Source organism: Dendrobates tinctorius, unplaced genomic scaffold (genome assembly GCF_039654945.1).
Source record: "Dendrobates tinctorius isolate UK_male_01 unplaced genomic scaffold, ASM3965494v1 ptg000175l, whole genome shotgun sequence".
Taxonomy (NCBI): Eukaryota; Metazoa; Chordata; class Amphibia; order Anura; family Dendrobatidae; genus Dendrobates; species Dendrobates tinctorius.
Window position 1 is genome coordinate 6,849,107 of NW_027361842.1, and position 20,566 is coordinate 6,869,672.

Genomic DNA, 20,566 nt, shown 5'->3' on the forward strand with positions numbered 1-20,566 from the left:
AGATGAATCTGACATGGAGTACACTGTTGCACAGCCACTGCTAGACAAATCTGCTGGTACATTCACCCACAGCACTACATTGCCCTTGCAGTCTACTGAGCCTGAATCAGACCCTGATGAAACTCAGGTGCCCCTTCCCGCATACTGTACCACCTTACACGGTGACACAGAGGAAGGTACAGAGCAAGGTGCAGATGACATTGAAGACGAGGTCATGCATGACCCAGTTGTTGACCCGGATTGACATCCATTGAGGGAAGAGGGTGCTGGTGACAATAGGTCAGAACAGGAGAAGGATCCGCAGCAGGCATCGTCATCGCAGCAGCGGTTATCCGGCAGGCCCGTAGCTGTCAAAAACTTGGCAAGAAAACTAAAACAGTTGCAGGACAGCTTGGCCAGACAGTCAAATTAGCACAGCATGCAAGCCCTGAAAATTTGTACCATAGTAGGAAAAGTGCAGTGTGGCACTTTTTTGAACAAAATCCTTCTGATGACGCAAAGGTTATCTGTAAGAAGTGCCGAAGGACCTTTAGCAGAGGGAAAAATCTAAGAAATTTGAATACCAGTTGCATGCTTAGACATTTAACCAACGTGCACTTGCAAGCGGACTTTTGGACGGACTACAAAAGCTCAGGTAGCACATGTGCACCTGCTCTGACTCAAGTTAGCCGGCAATGCTCCATCGCTTCCCCCACTGTAAGGCCACCGCTAAGCACACCACCATCAAGAAATGTTGAGGTGTCACCGCTAGGCCAAACCAGTCACGCAAACACAATATGTTCACGAGGAAACACTGAATCTAGGCCATCAACACCCTCACCATCACCAACCCCTTCTCAGTCCGTCATGTCCAATGCTAGTTCCCCCATATGCAGCTGTCAAGTCCAACTCACCCTACCAGACACTCTGAGTAGGACAAGAAAGTACTCATTGTCTCATCCGCGTACACTGGCTTTGAACGCCTACATTGCCAAACTGATCTCATTAGAGATGATGCCCTTCCGTTTGGTGGAAAGCGAAGCTTTCTGAGAGCTCATGGCCTACGCTGTCCCACGCTATGACCTACACAGTCGGCACTTCTTTTCTCGAAAAGCGATCCCTGCCCTCCACCAGCATGTGAAAGACCGCATTGTCCATGCACTAAAACAATCAGTGAGTGGAAAGATGCACCTCACAACAGATGCATGGACCAGTAGGCATAGCCAGGGCCATTACGTGTCCATCAATGTGCACTGGGTTAATGTGGTGGATGCAGGCTCCACAGGGGACAGTGGTGGTGGAACAGTGCTGCCTAGCCCACGGTATAGGAAACAGTTGAGTGTAGGCGTTCGACCCTCCTCCTCCTCCAGAAGCGAAAGCTCGTTGACAGAGCGCTTTCGCATTAGCACTCCATCCACATCTGTCAGTGTTGCACATGAGTTGTCCCACTATCGAACAGCTTAAGCGGCAGCAGGCTGTTTTAAAAATTATGTGTTTGGGCAACAGTAGACACACCATGGAGGTACGGCCGAGTACTTGCATCGACAAACTGAGTCATGGCTGGGCAGTCTACATCTTGAGCCAGGCAAGGTAGTCAGTGATATTGGGTGGAATTTTGTGGCAGCCATAGCCCTTTCAAAACTCACACACATACCTTGCCTGGCTCACACCTTGAACCTGGTGGTTCAGTGCTTCCTAAATAATTATCTGGAGTTAACGGCCCTGCTCCATAAGGTGCAAAGACTGTGCTCGCACATCCGATGCTCAAACGTCCACTCCAGTCGTATGCAGAAGCTGCAGCAATCACTCAACCTCCCCAAGCACCACTTAATCATAGACGTTGCTACAAGATGGAACTCCACCATGCACATGGTTGAGAGGCTGTGCGAACAGAGGCAGGCTGTAATGCATTTGTGGAGGATACATGGGCAGGCAGTTTGAGGGCAGACATGGAATTGTCGGGTGTGCAGTGGTCAAAGCTGAAAGACCTCTGTAAAGTCCTTCAGTGTTTTGAGGAATGCACATGGCTGGTAAGCGCAGACGACGCCATCATAAGCATGAGCATACCACTTATGCGTCTGCTCATGGAAACTTTGACGCACATCAAGGATCAGGCGTCTACAGCTGAGGAGCAACAGGTGGAGGAGGGAAGCCGTGATGACAGTCAGCCATTGTCTGGTCAGGGAACTGTCGTGGACGAGGTGGAGGAAGAAGAGGAAGATGAGGAGGAGGATGAGGGGGATGATTATTTTGGGGAGGATGCTTCTCAGGGGGCAAGAGAACATGTGGGCATGCCAAGGTCAGGTACAGTGTTTGTGCGTGACTGGAGGGATGTGGATTTGCCAGAAAGTGGACCTCCACCCACCACTGGCAGTTCAGCATTGATACCTGGAACATTGGCCCACATGTGTGACTATGCCTTGCAGATGCTAAAAAGGGACCCTTGCATTGCCAAAATGATGAGGGATGACGACTACTGGTTGGCCAGCATCCTCGATCCATGCTATAAAGGCAAATTACACAACATCATGCCACAGGAGAACCTAGAGCTAATATTGGCTAACAAACAAGCAACTCTGGTAAACAGGTTGATTGAGGCATTCCCAGCACAAAGCAGCAGAGCTGGTTCTCCCACGAGCTGTAGTGGGCAAAATGGAAGAGGTGCTCGTGGTGCATACAGCCGAACTGCCGTTGGAGACAGGGGTTTCCTGACCATGTTGTGGTCTGATTTCTCAAGTCCCGCGCACACGATAGCTAATACAGAATCGATTGCAAGTGACAGCAGACAGCAGTTGTCAACTATGGTTACAAACTACTTCTCCTCCCATATCGAGGTTCTCCCTCACAGGTCATTCCCCTTTGATATTGGGCCTCAAAACTGGACACATGGTCTGAATTGGCACAATATGTCTTACAGGAGCTCGTTTGCCCTGCTGGTAGTGTGCTATCTGAAAGAGTCTTCAGTAGTGTTGAGCATTCTGATACTGCAAATATCGGGTATCGGCCAATATTCGCTGTATCGGAATTCCGATACCGAGTACCGATATTTTTACAATATCGAATACCGGAATCAGAAGTTCCCATAATGCAATGAGCCAGTGTTGTGGCTGTGATTGGCTGCTGAAATGATGTCATCATGATGCGCGGTCTGTGCGCATCATGATGCGCGGTCTGTGCGGGCCTGCCGGGGGTCTGTGCGGGCTGCCGGGGGTCTGTACGGGCCTGCCGGGGGTCTGTGTGGGCTGCCGGGGGTCTATGCGGGCCTGCCGGGGGTCTGTATGGGCCTGCCGGGGGTCTGTGCGGGCCTGCCGGGCGTGGTGTGTGTGTGCAGGCATCGTCCGATGGGACTACAAGTCCCATCGGGCTATGCCTGCTACAATTACAGTGATTGACACATTAGCCAATGATGGGACAGTAGTAGTACCATCATCCGGCTAATGTGTTGAATGTAAAAAAAAACCCATACATACTACATACATACTACATATATACAACATTCATACAACATACATACATACTTCATATATATGCAGGGGGCATTTATGCACACTTTATCGAAGTACAGTTTATCAAAGTACTGGCAGTTATAACATGGATGAAATGTGACATGCATCTCTATTCTCTTCATACAGGTAACCACCTCTTTCAATCTCTGCTCTGAATCAACTGCTCCATTCAATGTCAGCAAGCAGTTAATCCTGAATGCTCTACTGTATATGTGTTTTCAACTATGCAAGCTTATATCTGGTATATAGTTATTTCAACTTACTCTGCTTGTCCCCTTATGTTGTGAGGTCAAGAAACTTTTCAAAGTGCTTTATGATCCATGTAGTGCTGGACATCCTTTTATCTGACCACAACATTTTATTGGGCCCTGCTGTCTCAATTTAGTTTGATTGATTAACGAGGAGAGAAAAAAAAAAACAATCCTTAGCCTCCTATATATTCAGACATAGTTTGGGGAAAGCATTTATGCAGGGGGCATTTATGCACACTTTATCGATGTACAGTTTATCAAAGTACTGGCAGTTATAACATGGCAGTTAGAGAGGGCAGGAGACAGGTAAGACATTTATATACATCTACTCCCTGTACATTTGGAGTACAACAAATATATATCATATGAATTTGTGTAATTTATATCCTGGCTGCTGCATTCACACACATCCACCACCCTGGCATTATCTCTATACACTCCATCCATATCGGCCCCTCGCGCCTTTCCTCTCCTATGTATAGCACTCATGCTCTTTTCACATTGTTAAATTGCACAGATCCTGTCAGTCCCACCATTCAACATAAGAGACGCTCTCACAAATCAGTTAACCATCTGCTCACTCTTTCTATCCTCCTCCTAGTTGCAGGAGTCATTGCTCCCAACCCTGGTCCCCCATGTTATAGAAAGTCATACCCCCCAACTGCTACACTCAGAAACCCCTCTAATCTTATTAATATTCCCTGCATGCCATCTGTCGCTCTTAATTTTGCACTTTGGAATTCTCGCTCAGTGTGTAACAAACTCTCCTTCACTCATGACTTTTTCCTTTCTAATTCTCTTAACCTCCTGGCTCTTACTGAAACCTGCTGCTCTTTCATACGGGGGGCAGCATATCAGTGTACTCAGGACAAATTGCACAATAATCTTTGCAGTCCAATATCTCCTGTTACCCTTATTAAAATAAAAAAATTGGACCTGAAGTAATTTTTTTTGTGAAAAAAAGTTAAATGTTCATTTTTTTTAAACATTCAAAAAATTCCTGTGAAGCACCTGAAGGGTTAATAAACTTTTGAATGTGGTTTTGAGCACCTTGAGGGGTTAAGTTTTAAGAATGGTGTCACTTTTGGGTATTTTCTATCATATAGACCCCTCAAAGTGACTTCAAATGTGATGTGGTCCCTAAAAATAAAATGGTGTTGTAAAAATGAGAAATCGCTGGTCAACTTTTAACCCTTATAACTTCCTAACAAAATTAAATTTTGGTTCCAAAATTGTGCTGATGTAAAGTAAACATGTGGGAAATGTTATTTATTAAGTTTTTTGTGCGCCATATCTCCGTGATTTAAGGGCATAAAAATTAAAAGTTGGAAAATTGCGAAATTTTCGCCAAATTTCCTTTTTTTCACAAATAAACGCAAGTTATATGAATGAAATTTTACCGCTAACATGAAGTACAATATGTCATGAGAAAACAATATCAGAATCACCGAGATCCATGGAAGCGTTCCAGAGTTGTCACCTCATAAAGGGACAGTGGTCAGAATTGTAAAAATTGGTCCTGGCATTAACATGCAAACCACCCTTGGGAGTAAAGGGGTTGAATAAAAGTGAGTGCTACCAGTGTGAGACATGCACAGCATACAATATAGTAGAACTGAACTTTATCTCATAACAAACACGTTAGCAGCAGCAGCTCTGCTGTAATGCAACAATACTGGCTTCCTGTGAGATAGAAGCGAAAACACTGAGAGGAACCTGCAAATGTGTCAGTTATCCTCACACACAGCTCTGCAGTGAGATCAGGAGAGCAGAGAGTGGCCATTACACATCACACTGGTAACCATTATGTGTTTCACACTTGTAACTCCCTCTTTCCTTTCTAATAAGCTCTGGGGACAGATTCTCATGCAGATCAGTGTCCAGCACATAGATTTAAACAGCTCATTGACATTTACTGTAAGAAAAACATGGAGTTCTCTGGAATAAGACATCAGAATGTAGATATTAAGGTATAATTTTACTGTCTTGCTTTTTTACTAGGTTCACTAAATAATAAAACTGAGCTGCTATTATGATTCTCCAGGTCATTACGAGTTCATAGACACCAAACATGTCTATTTTTTTTTATCTAAGTGATGAAAAAAAATTCCAATCGTTGTTAACAAAAAAATTGCGCCATATTCTGATACTCGTAGCGTTTCCATTTTTTATGATCTCGGGTTGGCTAAGGGCTTATTTTTTGTGTGCCAAGCTGACATTTTTAATTATACCATTTTGGTGCAGATACTATTTTTTGATCGCCCGTTATTGCGTTTTAATGCATTGTCGCGGCGATACAAAAAAACTAATTCTGGAGTTTTGACTTTTTTTATCGCTATGCCGTTTAGCAATCAGGTTAATCCTTTTTACTGATAGATCGGGTGACTAGTTTTAAAAACTTTTTTTTACTTTTGGCATGCTTCAATGGTCTCCATGGGAGACTAGAAGTTGACATAACTCGTTCGGCTCAGCTACATACAGGCGATGATCAGTTCTCCTGTATTTAACTGAATGATTAACTTGCTATGAGCACCGATCACTGGGTGGCCGCTCACAGCAAGCTGGCAGTGACAACCCACCAACCCATCGGTGACCAGTGATCACATGACGGAGGTCACCGGTGGGCGCATGTTAAGTGCCGCTGTCAGCGTTTGACAGTGGCATTTAACGGGTTAATAGCCGCCGGTGGATCGTGATTCCACCTGCGGCTGTTCAAAGCACATGTCAGCTGATCAAAACAGCTGCCATTTGCCGGGAAAGATGTGTGCTCACCGCCGGAGCCCACATCCAAGGGAGGGATTCTGACATTGGCGTACTATTACGCCTGATGTCAGAAAGGGGTTAAAGATTAGAATTGTCGTTCAGCATAATGATTATATGTTAGGATATTACCCAATGTTTTGGCTCTTTTCACTACAATGAATGGTTGATCTCTAAGATAAGTAGTTAGATCTGGATCCCGTTTACTGTAAGCCAAGGCTGTCTAAGGCTATGTTCACTATATTTTGCTGCTTTTATATGGAAATTAAAAGCTGCTTTTTACAGTACCAACAAAAGCTATGAGATTTTACAAATCTCATGCACACGCATTGTTTTTTTTCCTGACTGAATTGGAAAAATGTTCCTTTTTTAAAACAGCAGCATGTCACTTCTTTCAGTGCTTTGTGCAGTTTTTTCACCTATAGAAAGCAATGAGTGAAGCAACAAAAAAACAGCAAAAATGCAGCAAAAACGTGGCCATTAGTGTTCATCAGCTGAAAGCTTTGATGAATTGTGCCTCATATCTATGTACCCTCTGTCCACATAAGATCTAGGTTTTGAAATGTAAATGAAACTTTACCACCAATTGATTTGCAGACTCCATCTCTAAGGCTATGTACCCAAGTTGCAGAAATGCTGGTGAGATTTCTGCAACATTTCTGCACTCCCGCTGCAGGTAAAACACATGCGAATTCGCATGCGTTTTTCCCGCGGAAAACAAGCTTTTTGGAAGCTTTTTTCACTTGCGGAATGCTTGCGCATTCCAAGCGATTAGCATAGCTGGGAATGTGATAGGTAGGATGTTAAAATAAAAAAAAATAAAAAAATATTGTTATTCTCACCTTGCGACAGTCCCCGATCTGCTCTGCGGCGCTCCCAGCATTTTCCGCTCCTAGTAATGCTTTGCACGAAGGACCTGAGATGACATCACGCTCGCGAGAGCGCAACGTCATCGAGGTCATTTGCGCAAAGCATTACTGGGATTGGAAGATGCCGGGATAGTGGTGAGAGGCGAGAAGGATTTCGGGGGCCGCCGGAGGGTGAGTATATCACTATTTTTTGTTTTTATTCTATTTTTTACAGGATTATGGTACCCAGGGACTGGAGAAGTCTCTTCTTCTCCAGACCCTGGGTACCATCCTCACATGATCCACTTACTTTGCGCATGGTGGGCATAGCCACATGCGGAAAGTAAGCGGATCAATGCATTCCTATGGGTGCGGAATCGCTGCGATTCCGCAAAAAGAATGAGCATTCTGCGAATTTTAACGCAATGTGATTCCGCAGCGGTAAAATCCGCAGTATTAGCACAGCAATGTGGAATCCCATAGGATTGTATGGGATGCGTTTTCTTAGCATTTTTGCAGCAGAAAATCGCCGCGAAAAAAACGCAACGTGTGAACGCAGCCTTAAGGTAAGTTTTCCCCGTGCTAATTGATGGATAATAATTGATATAATGTCTCCAATACATATTATTCCAAGAGAAAAGGAGATCGCACTTGAGGACATTATACATGATCACTGAGCAGTGTACCTGTAAATCCAGCAACAGGGTTAGATAAAACACTTAAATTGGTAAATAATGGGTAAAAGGCACACACTGTATTCTAGATTTGGATTTGGCTATGTATTTTTTTACATCAAAACTGTAGCAACTCACAGTTCCATAAAAGCCAATGAGATTTTCTGAAATCCAATTGCACAATGCATTTATTTTCCATGTGTAAATGGATTTGCTTTGTGAACTTTAAAATCAACAGGTTGCCAATATAAATTGCTTTTATACTGCATTTAAGATATATTTTTGCTATTAAGTTCAATGGAGAAGTCAACAACTTTTGAAAGCTGCATTGTCTACATTTCTGATGCATTTTCATGTGAATCAATACCAACAAAATGGAACATAGAAACAGGAAATTATGTCAGCTCCCCAGGAAAAGTAAATCAAAATGTACAAGTATAAAATGAATCACTCCAAACAGTTGTGCGAAATGAATGAGTATTATGAGATACCAAATAACGACAGCTATCCTACATATGATCACAGATAAAAGGTCAATGTAAAAAAGCTAAGCCGCAATCATCCACATTGAGGCTATATGTCATAATAACATAAGTGTCATCTGTTTTCCAATAACAAGTCAAAGAAGAAGTGACAGTATAGAGAGGTCAAATGCTAATCATCCAAAAATACAAGTAATTCTTTAAAATACAGGTTATATTCAATACAGCGAAGAGGAGATCTGATAATTATATCAATAGAAATCTATATTAACATGTTTTGACCCTTGTCATGCTGTACAAATTGGAACCCAATATAGACAATGTTGGTGGCCCTAGTCAATGGTGACTACCTCTATCAGTATCCTACAGTACCATGGATAATTAACACATTGATTATGCTTCATCCACTTGCCCAATTTGTACCAATAAGCTCTTTAGCAAGGCATTGCCCCTTGTCAGACAAGTGTGACATCCATGTCTGTGCTGCCCCTCTGTTTCTGCAATGCAGTTCATGTGCGATTCTGGAACTTGTGGTACCATCCTGGTCGGGAGCTTTTTGTTCCTTGCAGATCTTGACCTTGAGCCCATCTGCTTGGCATTTCTGATCCTGTTCCGGATCTGTTGGTTTTGACCTTGGGCCATATTCTGGCCATCCCATATGCTTGGCATTTCTGATACTGTTCTGGATCTATTGGTTTTGACCTTGTGCCATATTCTGACCATCCAACCTGCTTGGCATTTCTGATACTGTTCCGGATCTATTGGTTTTGACATTGGGCAATATTCTGACCATCCCACCTGCTTGGCATTTCTGATACTGTTCCGGATTTATTGGTTTTGACCTTGGCCCTTATTCCTATTTTTGCATGTGTTTTTTCCCCGTTCATTTGAAAAACACTACAAGAATAGACATGCTGCAGATTTGGAACTGATTCAAGCAACTGGAATTCTGAAATCTTTCACTTGCACAGATCATTGCTAGCAGAATTTTTTTTTTCTTACCATTAGTTAAACACAATAAATATGGTGTATGTCATGAAAAACTGTTTTTTGTGCAAATTGTGTTCGAATTCTAGAATTTTTAAGCTGAATAAAACTTCCCCATTGTTTTCTTTTCCAAACAATTTTATTAACATTTTATAACAGAGCATACATAAATGCAATATCATGAGTAGAGTTGAGCGATACCGTCCGATACTTCAAAGTATCGGATCGGAATGGATCGGACGATCTTTAAAAAAAGTATCGGTATCGCCGATTCCGATACCGGAAGTCCCAATCAAGTCTATGGGACTTCCGGTATCGGAATAAGAAAAACCCTGTTTTTGCCTTGTACAGCCTCTCTGGGGTCTGTACGGGCCTTTCGGGGGGCTGTGCCGGCCTGCCAGGGGGTCTGTGCAGGCTCCGGTGGTCTGTGCCGGCCTGCCGGGGGGCTGTGCCGGCCTGCCGGTGGTCTGTGCAGGCTCCGGTGGGCTGTGCCGGCCTGCCGGGGGGCTGTGCCGGCCTGCCGGTGGTCTGTGCAGGCTCCGGTGGGCTGTGCCGGCCTGCCGGGGGGCTGTGCCGGCCTGCCGGGGGGCTGTGCAGGCTCCGGGGGGCTGTGCCGGCCTGCCGGGGGGCTGTGCCGGCCTGCCGGTGGTCTGTGCAGGCTCCGGGGGGCTGTGCCGGCCTGCCGGGGGGCTGTGCCGGCCTGCCGGTGGTCTGTGCAGGCTTCGGGGGTCTGTGCAGGCATCGTCCGATGGGACTACAAGTCCCATCGGGCGATGCCTGCTACCATGACAGTGATTGACACATTAGCCAATGATGGGACAGTAGTAGTCCCATCATCCGGCTAATGTGTTGAATGTAAAAAAAAAAAAAAAAAAATTACATGCTACATACATGCTACATACATACAACATGCATACTACATACATGCTACATTCATACTACATACTACATACATGCTACATTCATACTACATAAATACTACATGCAACATACATACTACATATATACTACATACATACTACATGCATGCTACATACATACTGCATGCTACATACATACTACATGCTACATACATACCACATATATACTACATACATACTACATGCATGCTACATACATACCACATACATACTACATACATACTACATACATACTACATGCATGCTACATGCATGCTACATGCTACATACATAACACATATATACTACATGCATGCTACATACATACTACATGCTACATACATACCACATACATACTACATGCATGCTACATACATACTACATATATACTACATGCATGCTACATACATACTACATATATACTACATGCATGCTACATACATACTACATGCTACATACATACTACATATATACTACATGCATGCTACATACATACTACATGCTACATACATACTACATATATACTACATGCATGCTACATACATACTACATGCTACATACATACTACATATATACTACATGCATGCTACATACATACTACATGCTACATACATACTACATATATACTACATGCATGCTACATACATACTACATGCTACATACATACTACATATATACTACATGCATGCTACATACATACTACATGCTACATACATACTACATATATACTACATGCATGCTACATACTACATGCTACATACATACTACATATATACTACATGCATGCTACATACATACTACATACATACTACATGCATGCTACATACATACTACATGCTACATACATACCACATACATACTACATATATACTACATGCATGCTACATACATACTGCATGCTACATGCATGCTACATACATACTACATACATACTACATGCTACATACATACCACATATATACTACATACATACAATACATTCATACAATACATACATAGACATACAGTACATATAACATAGAGTAACATACTTACCAATACTTGTCACATTGTTCCCCGAAGCCATTGTCTTTTCCGGAATAAATATTAACATAACAAACCACAAAAATACTCACCCACGATCCGAAGCAGTCCACGAGTGTGTCCCACGACGATCTTGGGTAGAGAACTGCAGCATCAGCTGATGCTGCCGTTCTCTACGGGCTGTAGGAATCCAATGACGGAAGGTAGGTATCCTTCTGCACTGTATTCCTCCGCCACTTAAAAAAAAAAAAAGTCCCTAGTCTCACTTTATGCCATTGCTGTGTGGGAATTTCCCACGCAGCAATGGCATAAAGTGAGACTAGGGACTTTTTTTTTTTAAGTGGCAGAGGAATACAGTGCGGAAGGATACCTACCTTCCGTCATTGGATTCTTGCAGCCCGTAGAGAACGGCAGCATCATCTGATGCTGCAGTTCTCTACCCAAGATCGTCGTGGGACACACTCGTGGACTGCTTCGGATCGTGGGTGAGTATTTTTGTGGTTTGTTATGTTAATATTTATTCCGTAAAAGACAATGGCTTCGGGGAACAATGTGACAAGTATTGGTAAGTATGTTACTCTATGTTATATGTACTGTATGTCTATGTATGTATTGTATGAATGTATTGTATGTATGTAGTATATATGTGATATGTATGTAGCATGTAGTATGTATGTAGTATGTATGTAGCATGCATGTAGCATGCAGTATGTATGTAGCATGCATGTAGTATATATGTAGTATGTATGTAGCATGCATGTAGTATATATGTAGTATGTATGTAGCATGTAGCATGTATGTAGTATGTATGTAGTATGTATGTAGCATGTATGTAGTATATATGTGGTATGTATGTAGCATGTAGTATGTATGTAGTATGTATGTAGTATGCATGTAGCATGCAGTATGTATGCAGCATGCATGTAGTATATATGTAGTATGTATGTAGCATGTAGCATGTATGTAGTATATATGTAGTATGTATGTAGCATGTAGTATGTATGTAGCATGTATGTAGTATGTATGTAGCATGCATGTAGCATGCATGTAGTATGTATGTAGTATGTATGTAGCATGCATGTAGCATGCATTATGTATGTAGCATGCATGTAGTATATATGTAGTATGTATGTAGCATGCATGTAGTATATATGTAGTATGTATGTAGCATGTAGCATGTATGTAGTATGTATGTAGCATGTAGCATGTATGTAGTATGTATGTAGTATGTATGTAGCATGTATGTAGTATATATGTGGTATGTATGTAGCATGTAGTATGTATGTAGTATGTATGTAGTATGCATGTAGCATGCAGTATGTATGTAGAATGCATGTAGTATATATGTAGTATGTATGTAGCATGCATGTACTATATATGTAGTATGTATGTAGCATGTAGCATGTATGTAGTATATATGTAGTATGTATGTAGCATGTAGTATGTATGTAGCATATATGTAGTATGTATGTAGCATGCATGTAGCATGCATGTAGTATGTATGTAGTATGTATGTAGCATGCATGTAGCATGCAGTATGTATGTAGCATGCATGTAGTATATATGTAGTATGTATGTAGCATGCATGTAGTATATATGTAGTATGTATGTAGCATGTAGCATGTATGTAGTATGTATGTAGTATGTATGTAGCATGTAGCATGTATGTAGTATATATGTGGTATGTATGTAGCATGTAGTATGTATGTAGTATGTATGTAGTATGCATGTAGCATGCAGTATGTATGTAGCATGCATGTAGTATATATGTAGTATGTATGTAGCATGCATGTACTATATATGTAGTATGTATGTAGCATGTAGCATGTATGTAGTATATATGTAGTATGTATGTAGCATGTAGTATGTATGTAGCATGTATGTAGCATGTATGTAGCATGCATGTAGCATGCATGTAGTATGTATGTAGTATGTATGTAGCATGCAATATGTAGCATGTATGTAGCATGTATGTAGTATGTATGTAGTATATATGTAGTATGTATGTAGCATGTAGTATGTATGTAGCATGTAGTATGTATGTAGCATGCATGTAGTATATATGTAGTATGTATGTAGCATGTAGTATGTATGTAGCATGCATGTAGTATGTATGTAGTATGTATGTAGTATTTTTTTTTTTTTTTTTTTAACATTTAACACATTAGCCGGATGATGGGACTACTACTGTCCCATCATTGGCTAATGTGTCAATCACTGTCATGGTAGCAGGCATCGCCAGATAGGACTTGTAGTCCCATCGGACGATGCTTGCACAGACCCCCGGACATCAGCACAGCCCCCCGGCAGGCCGGCACAGCCCCCCGGCAGGCCGGTACAGACCCCCACAGGGTGCACAGACCACCGGCAGGCCGGCACAGCCCCCCGGCAGGCCGGTACAGACCCCCACAGGGTGCACAGACCACCGGCAGGCCGGCACAGCCCCCCGGCAGGCCGGTACAGACCCCCACAGGGTGCACAGACCACCGGCAGGCCGGCACAGCCCCCCGGCAGGCCGGTACAGACCCCGGGCAGTCCACACAGCCCCCGGCAGGCCGGCAGAGACCCCCGGAAGGCCCGAAATGACGGCGCATCATGATGCGCACACACCGCGCATCATGATGACGTCAGGCTGTCAATCAACTTTGAACTTCCGATTCCGATGCCGAATTCCGATATTGAAAAAATATCGGAAGTCGGTATCGGAATTCCGATACCGCAAGTATCGGCCGATACCCGATACTTGCGGTATCGGAATGCTCAACACTAATCATGAGGCATTCATGACACATGAAAGAAAAAATTAAAAAAACACAATCAGACTATAAATAATAATAAGAAGAACTCATGGAAACATTTCCAGCCAGCGAGACCATTTCTTTATAAAGGAAGGAAGACAGCCATTCAGCAACGCCAATTTTTGCTCATATGACTTATGTAAAGTCAGCTTTGCAGTGATATCAAGTGAAGTGGGCACTCGAGTGGATTTCCAATAAAATGCAATTTCATTTTTAGAAACCAAAAGTAAATGAATAACCAATTTCCTAACAGAAGGATTCAAATGACTTGCATCCAACGAGAGCAGGGCGAACTGAGGAGTCAGTGAAAAATCTGATTGATTTAAAATATGAGAAATAAGAGAGGAGATGTCGTCCCAAAAATGCAGAAGACGTGGACAAAACCAAAATAAATGGGAAAGGCTACCATGATGCCCGCAATCCCTCCAACAGAGAGGGGAGGTGGAAGGGTTGATAAAAGCTAGACGAGATGGCGAATAGTACCATCTCGATATGATTTTAAAGTAGGACTCATGGAGAGCCATAGACATGGTAGCAGAATAGGTTAGAGACATGGTCAGTTCCCAAACATCTGGGGTAACAGAAAAATTCAAAACCGATTCCCATTTTTTCATATATGTGGATTTTATAAATGCAGAATCGTTGTTGAACCACTGGTAGATATAACGAGTGGACCAAAAATATTATGGCCTGAGTTGCATAAAATATTGATCGCTGGCTCCGATAGCGGAGGGCAATGAGTCACCAGTGGAGACAAAAATTCTTTCAACATAGTAAAGTGTAGAAAAGCAGAGGAGGGAACCCCAAACCTATTCTTAAGATGAGAAAAAGATACAAATTTATGACCATCAAAGATGTCATTTAATTTAGAAATACCCCAGTCAGCCCAAATAGAATGCAAATCGAATGAATAAACAGAGGCCAGAAAAGAGAGAGGAAGCCTCAACAGGAGTTGAATCCTAGAAAAACCACTCTTAAATTTAAAAAACTTCCTCCAAGTCACAATAGCAGCCATAAAAATTGGATGATTAAACAGAGATAAATGCTTAGATGTCAATAGATTCAAAATAAGAGAATAAGGAGGGGAATTTTTATTAAAATAAAATTCCAAGTCCGCCCATGAAGGTATATGGTCAGTTGACCACCAACATAGACTTTGCTTAATAAGATTAGAGTAACGATAAGCTGAGATGTTAGGCAGTCCCATACCTCCATGTAACTTATGTTTGCATAACTGATTAGAAGCAATACGGGCCTTTTTATTTCCCCAAATAAATAAATTTAGGCGTGTCTGCAGACTAGTTAAATAAGAAGTGGAAACAAGCAGGGGAAGGGATCTGAAAACATAAAGGATTTTGGGAAGGAATATTGATTTGGCTACTAGACATTATCCCCACCAGGATAATTCTTTGTCCGCGTAAAAATTAAGGCCTTTAGAAATGGAGGCGATTAGGGAATCTAGGTTAGTGGAAATCAGAGATCCATGGTTTCTAGAAAACCGCAGACCTAAATAAACAATTTCCCTCTCCGCCCAACCCCAAGAATAGACAGCCTTTATACCTCTGATTTGAGAATTAGTGAGATTAAATTGGAAAATTTTGGATTTGGACTCATTAATCTTAAAATAGGAAAGGGAGGAAAATTTTTGAAGAAGGGATTGTAAATGTGGAATAGAGGAGCAGGGATTAGTGAGAGAACAGGAGGACATAATCAGCATATAGACTGATCTTAAACTCCTGACGATCTGTTCGAACACCCTCTATGGAGGAATGATCTCTGATTAATTGGGCTAGCGGTTCTATTGGAAGGGCAAAAAGCAATGGAGAGAGGGGACAACCCTGCTGGGTACCATTAGAAATTGGAAATGGGGAGGAAAAGTGATTATTAATGTAAATTTTTGCTTGAGGGTCAGAATATAAGGCCATAATTTTGGTGAAAAAGTCTAAATTAAATCCAAATTTTAGTAGGGAGCATCGGAGAAAGGTCCAATTCAAGCGATCAAATGCTTTTTCTGCATCTAATGAAATTAGAGCAGAAGGAAGTTTTTGGGAATTGATTAACTTTATAATATTTATCAGCCGTCTGGTCCCTTCAATGGATTGCCGATGTTTGATAAAGCCAATTTGGTCCGTGGAAATTAATTTTAGCAGTATAATATTAAGATGAACGTACGTCATCGCGGGCATTTTCGCAAAGGCTTACTGGGACCGGGAGCGTGGAGAGAGGCGGGAAGGCTGCGTGGGACGTCGGAAGGTGAGAATAACAATATTTTTTATTTTACATTTTTAAATTCTATTTTTTACAGGGATATGTGTTATGAACGGGTAGCCGAGGAGGAAATAAAAAACAACACAAGCTAAGTCTCAGAAAACCAAAGAGGTTGGTATCTATGCAGACTGCAGACCCCTGATCCTAACACGCAACTAGCAGCATTCGTGGAGCGTTCCTATGGTGGTCCTAGATGCCTCGTCACAACCGGAGAAACTAAATAAGCCTAAAGCAGGAAAAGGGGAAACTAACTGCCCCAGAGCAGACCCCAAAGGAGAGACAGCCCCCCACATGTATTGACGGTGAAAAAATATGAAAACACAAACAAAGGCAGGAAATAGGCTGAGCAAACGATGGGGCCAGACTAACTAGAAAGGACAGGAAAGGAAAGACACTGTCTGCAGTCTGCCAAAAAACCCTACAAAATGTCCAACACAACTGATAGCAAAATTAACCCTGAAGTCACTAGACTTCTCCCACTATATCAGCACTCTGAAATATTCTGAGACAGAGCAAAAAGAGGCCAATCTAAAAAGGGACAAAAAAAAAAGGCAATTTGGCAAATAAGAGTGGAAATTCAGCACAGCCCAGCCGGGCTGGCTGACCACACAAAAAACTGAAAAGACCAACAAGACCAAGTGTGAACCTTAGCAAAAAATAAACTTATCTTTAGAAGACTAGAACAGAGCTGAGTCCTAGACCTGAGAAACAGACTGAATCACCAGCAACAGGATAGGGCATTGGCTGTCTTATATCCAGTCTGATACTCCAGAGATCCAATCACTATCTTCCTCACCAGGTGGCAGATCACTACCACTCAAATCAACCTTACCACCTCCCGTCACCACCAGAGGGAGAACGGAATGGGAACTCTCAACTGGTGGAGCAGAAAATGAGCTCATAACAGATATGTTACCCAAAGCCCGGAGGACAGTCTCCTCTCCTCCGGACCGTGGGTACCATCCGCAAATGTTCTACTTACTTTTCGCATGGTGTGCACAGCCACATGCGGAAAGTAAGCAGAACAATGAGTTCCTATGGGTGCGGGATCTTCGTGATTCCGCAAAATTAATGAGCATGCTGCGTTTTTTACCGCAAATCGATTCTGCCGCGGTAAAAACCGCAGCATTAGCACAGCATTGTGGAATCCCATAGGAATGCATGGGATGCTTATTTTTCGCGTTTTCGCAGCAAAATCGCGTGGTTAAAACCGCCGCGGAAACGCGAAAAAAACGCCACGTGTGAACTCAGCCTTACACTTCCACAACTGCTGATTATTAACAGAGTGCCCCTCACCAACTTGGCAATAACAGGAGCATGATCTGAAATAGATTTATTTCCAATTGAAACTGAGGAAAATCTAGGCAGAGAAAATACTTCTGACAAAATGAGGTCAATACGAGAGGCAGATAAATGAGAGTCAGAAAAAAATGTATATTCCTTTGAGGTGGAATTGAGACAACAAAAAACGTCAACCAAGTATTAGGCTGAGGGTGCCAATACTTTTGTCTGGCCCATTTTTGGAGTTTTGTGTGAAATGATCAATGTTTTGCTTTTTGCTTCATTCTCTTTTGTGTTTTTTCATTTAAGACAAATTAAATGAAGATAATAATACCAAAGAATTTGTGTTTGCAATCATTTTCAGGAAGAAACTGAGTATTATCTGACAAAATTGCAGGGGTGTCAATACTTTTGGCCACAACTGTAATTTGTTCAAAAACCTAATTTGACCTTTAGTAGGAGCGTAGATATTGACAATGGTATAAATTTGGGAGTCTATAGAACAGACAAGGACATGAAAATGACCGTTCACATGAACCAATTCCTCCAGCAGTTTGAACAACAAGGAGTCCCTGACTAAGGTCATGACACCTGCCTTTTTAGAGGGACCCGAGGCCTCAAAAACATGAGGGAAAATTTTTTAGGGAAAACGTGGGATGATTATTAATTTTAAATTTAGTCTCCTGGAGGCACACGACATCTGCTGCAGATTTATTAATTTCTCTCTGAAAGGAAAAACGCCTATTTCGACTATTAAGCCCCTTAACGTTATAAGTAACTAATGTAAGTACCATAAAAAAAGAGAAAAATTGACGTTAAAAAACAATCACCAGCCGGAAAATGTCAAAAAAAGAAAACACTACAAAACTAAATAACCAAAGAATAAGTACAAACTTAAAATTGTACAGTGTTAGAACCCTAAGAGGGAAACCACAGAAAATGGCTCTCCTACTTGCACCGGGGAAAAAGTCAGTGCTGCACAAGGCTAAGGAAACCCTCGTTAGCACCTAAATCAAATAGACAAATATACAAGCTAAGTACAATATTAAATCATATAATATCAGATAACCCATAGACACATCACAATAGGCTTAGGTGACAAGTCCTGGACCAGCAGAAGAAACTGCAGGAACAGAGGACAAGACACCCTGAGATTTCAGAAATTGGAACCCCTCTTCAGGTGAAAGAAAAGTTGCATTCTTCCCTTTGTAATTAAAAAAGAGGCGTAGGCGTAGAGGAAAGCCCCACTTATAAGGAAGGCTTCGCTCCCTCAACACGGAGGTCAGTGATCGAAAGTGTTTCTGACCTTCAATAGTTGCTTTAGATAGATCAGAAAACAACTTTAGATGATGATATGGTTCCAGGAAGCCTCCCTTAATTCTGACCAAATTCTGAATTTTCTCTTTTATGTGGTAGAAATGAATTTTCATAATTACACCCCTGGGTAGGTCTTTAGGGATGGAAGGAGGCTTAGGAAGACGATGGATACGATCAATGATAAGATTCGTATCCGAAAGATTGGGAATCATCCTCCCAAAAACTCCCCAACAAAGTCAGAAAGCTGGACAGGTGAAATATCTTCCGATATACCCCTGATTTTAATATTGTTGCGGCGGGAGCGGTTTCCCATTGTTTTCACAATCTTTGCCCAGTTTCTAAAATTAAGCATACTTCAATAAGTCAGTTTATTTCGCTTAAACACAACAAAGGTGTGAAGAGGGGAGGGAAAGAGAAAGAGACAGAGAGAAAGAGATAGAGAAAACAGTCTTCTAGTAAGGGTAAATGCACATGATGTGTTATTTTCATGCAGTTAATCTATCTTGAGAGACAAGATGTCAGCACGGTGGCTCAATGGATAGCACTGCAGCCTTGGAGTCCTGGGTTCAAATCCCACCAAGGACAACATCTGCAAGGAGTTTGTATGTTCTCCCCGTGTTTGCGTGGGTTTCCTCCGGGTTCTCCGGTTTCCTCAAACATTCCAAAGACATACTGATAAGGAATTTAGATTGTGAGCCCCATCGGGGACGGTGATGACAATTGTGTGCAAACTGTAAAGTGCTGTGGAATATGTTAGTGCTATAAAAAAGATTATTATTATTATGTACATCAAAGACTGGACTGCAATTTCTTTGAGATTGCATAATACTCATGCCTATTCTGGGATCCACACTTCCAATCCCAATACCTGCTGCCTATATAAGCCAGGTATGGGGTGCAACTTCAGAGTCATGCTTAGTGCAGGTGAGGATCTTAACATGGCCATTCAGTTGGACCAGGCCACAGTTGTTTCTGTGTTTAAGCTGTGTTGTATATTCCACAACCATGCTCAAGCTCATGGCCAAGACTTAGTGGAGTTACAGCTGCTTGTTATTAACACATTGCTATTTAATGTCTCCTTAAGGTGCTGGATTAGATTCAAAAGTTTGTTTCATCAAGAAATCATTAAGAAAAGTTAGTAAAATGATAGTAATGACCTTTGTCATTTAAGAATCAACTATGGCTTTAACAAGTACTCATTATTGGCATCTGACTTTTTAATATGTCTTTTAATAAGGATAGCTTAAAAGGGCTTTTTGTAAGTTTGAGGCCAACGCTGCCTCAGTAAGCCCTTGTCAATCTAGAAAAATTTAAGTTGGCTATATCATGGATTCTTCAAGTAACAATAGGCCTTGGTGTGTAGTATTCTGAAAATGACAGGAGATAAACTTGTAAAAAAACATATTTGCAACCATTCTTTTAATTGGATTTTGCCCAGTGAGTTCTTGTAGCCCAACTGGGCATTTCTTCTGTCTTCTCCATGGGCATTCCCT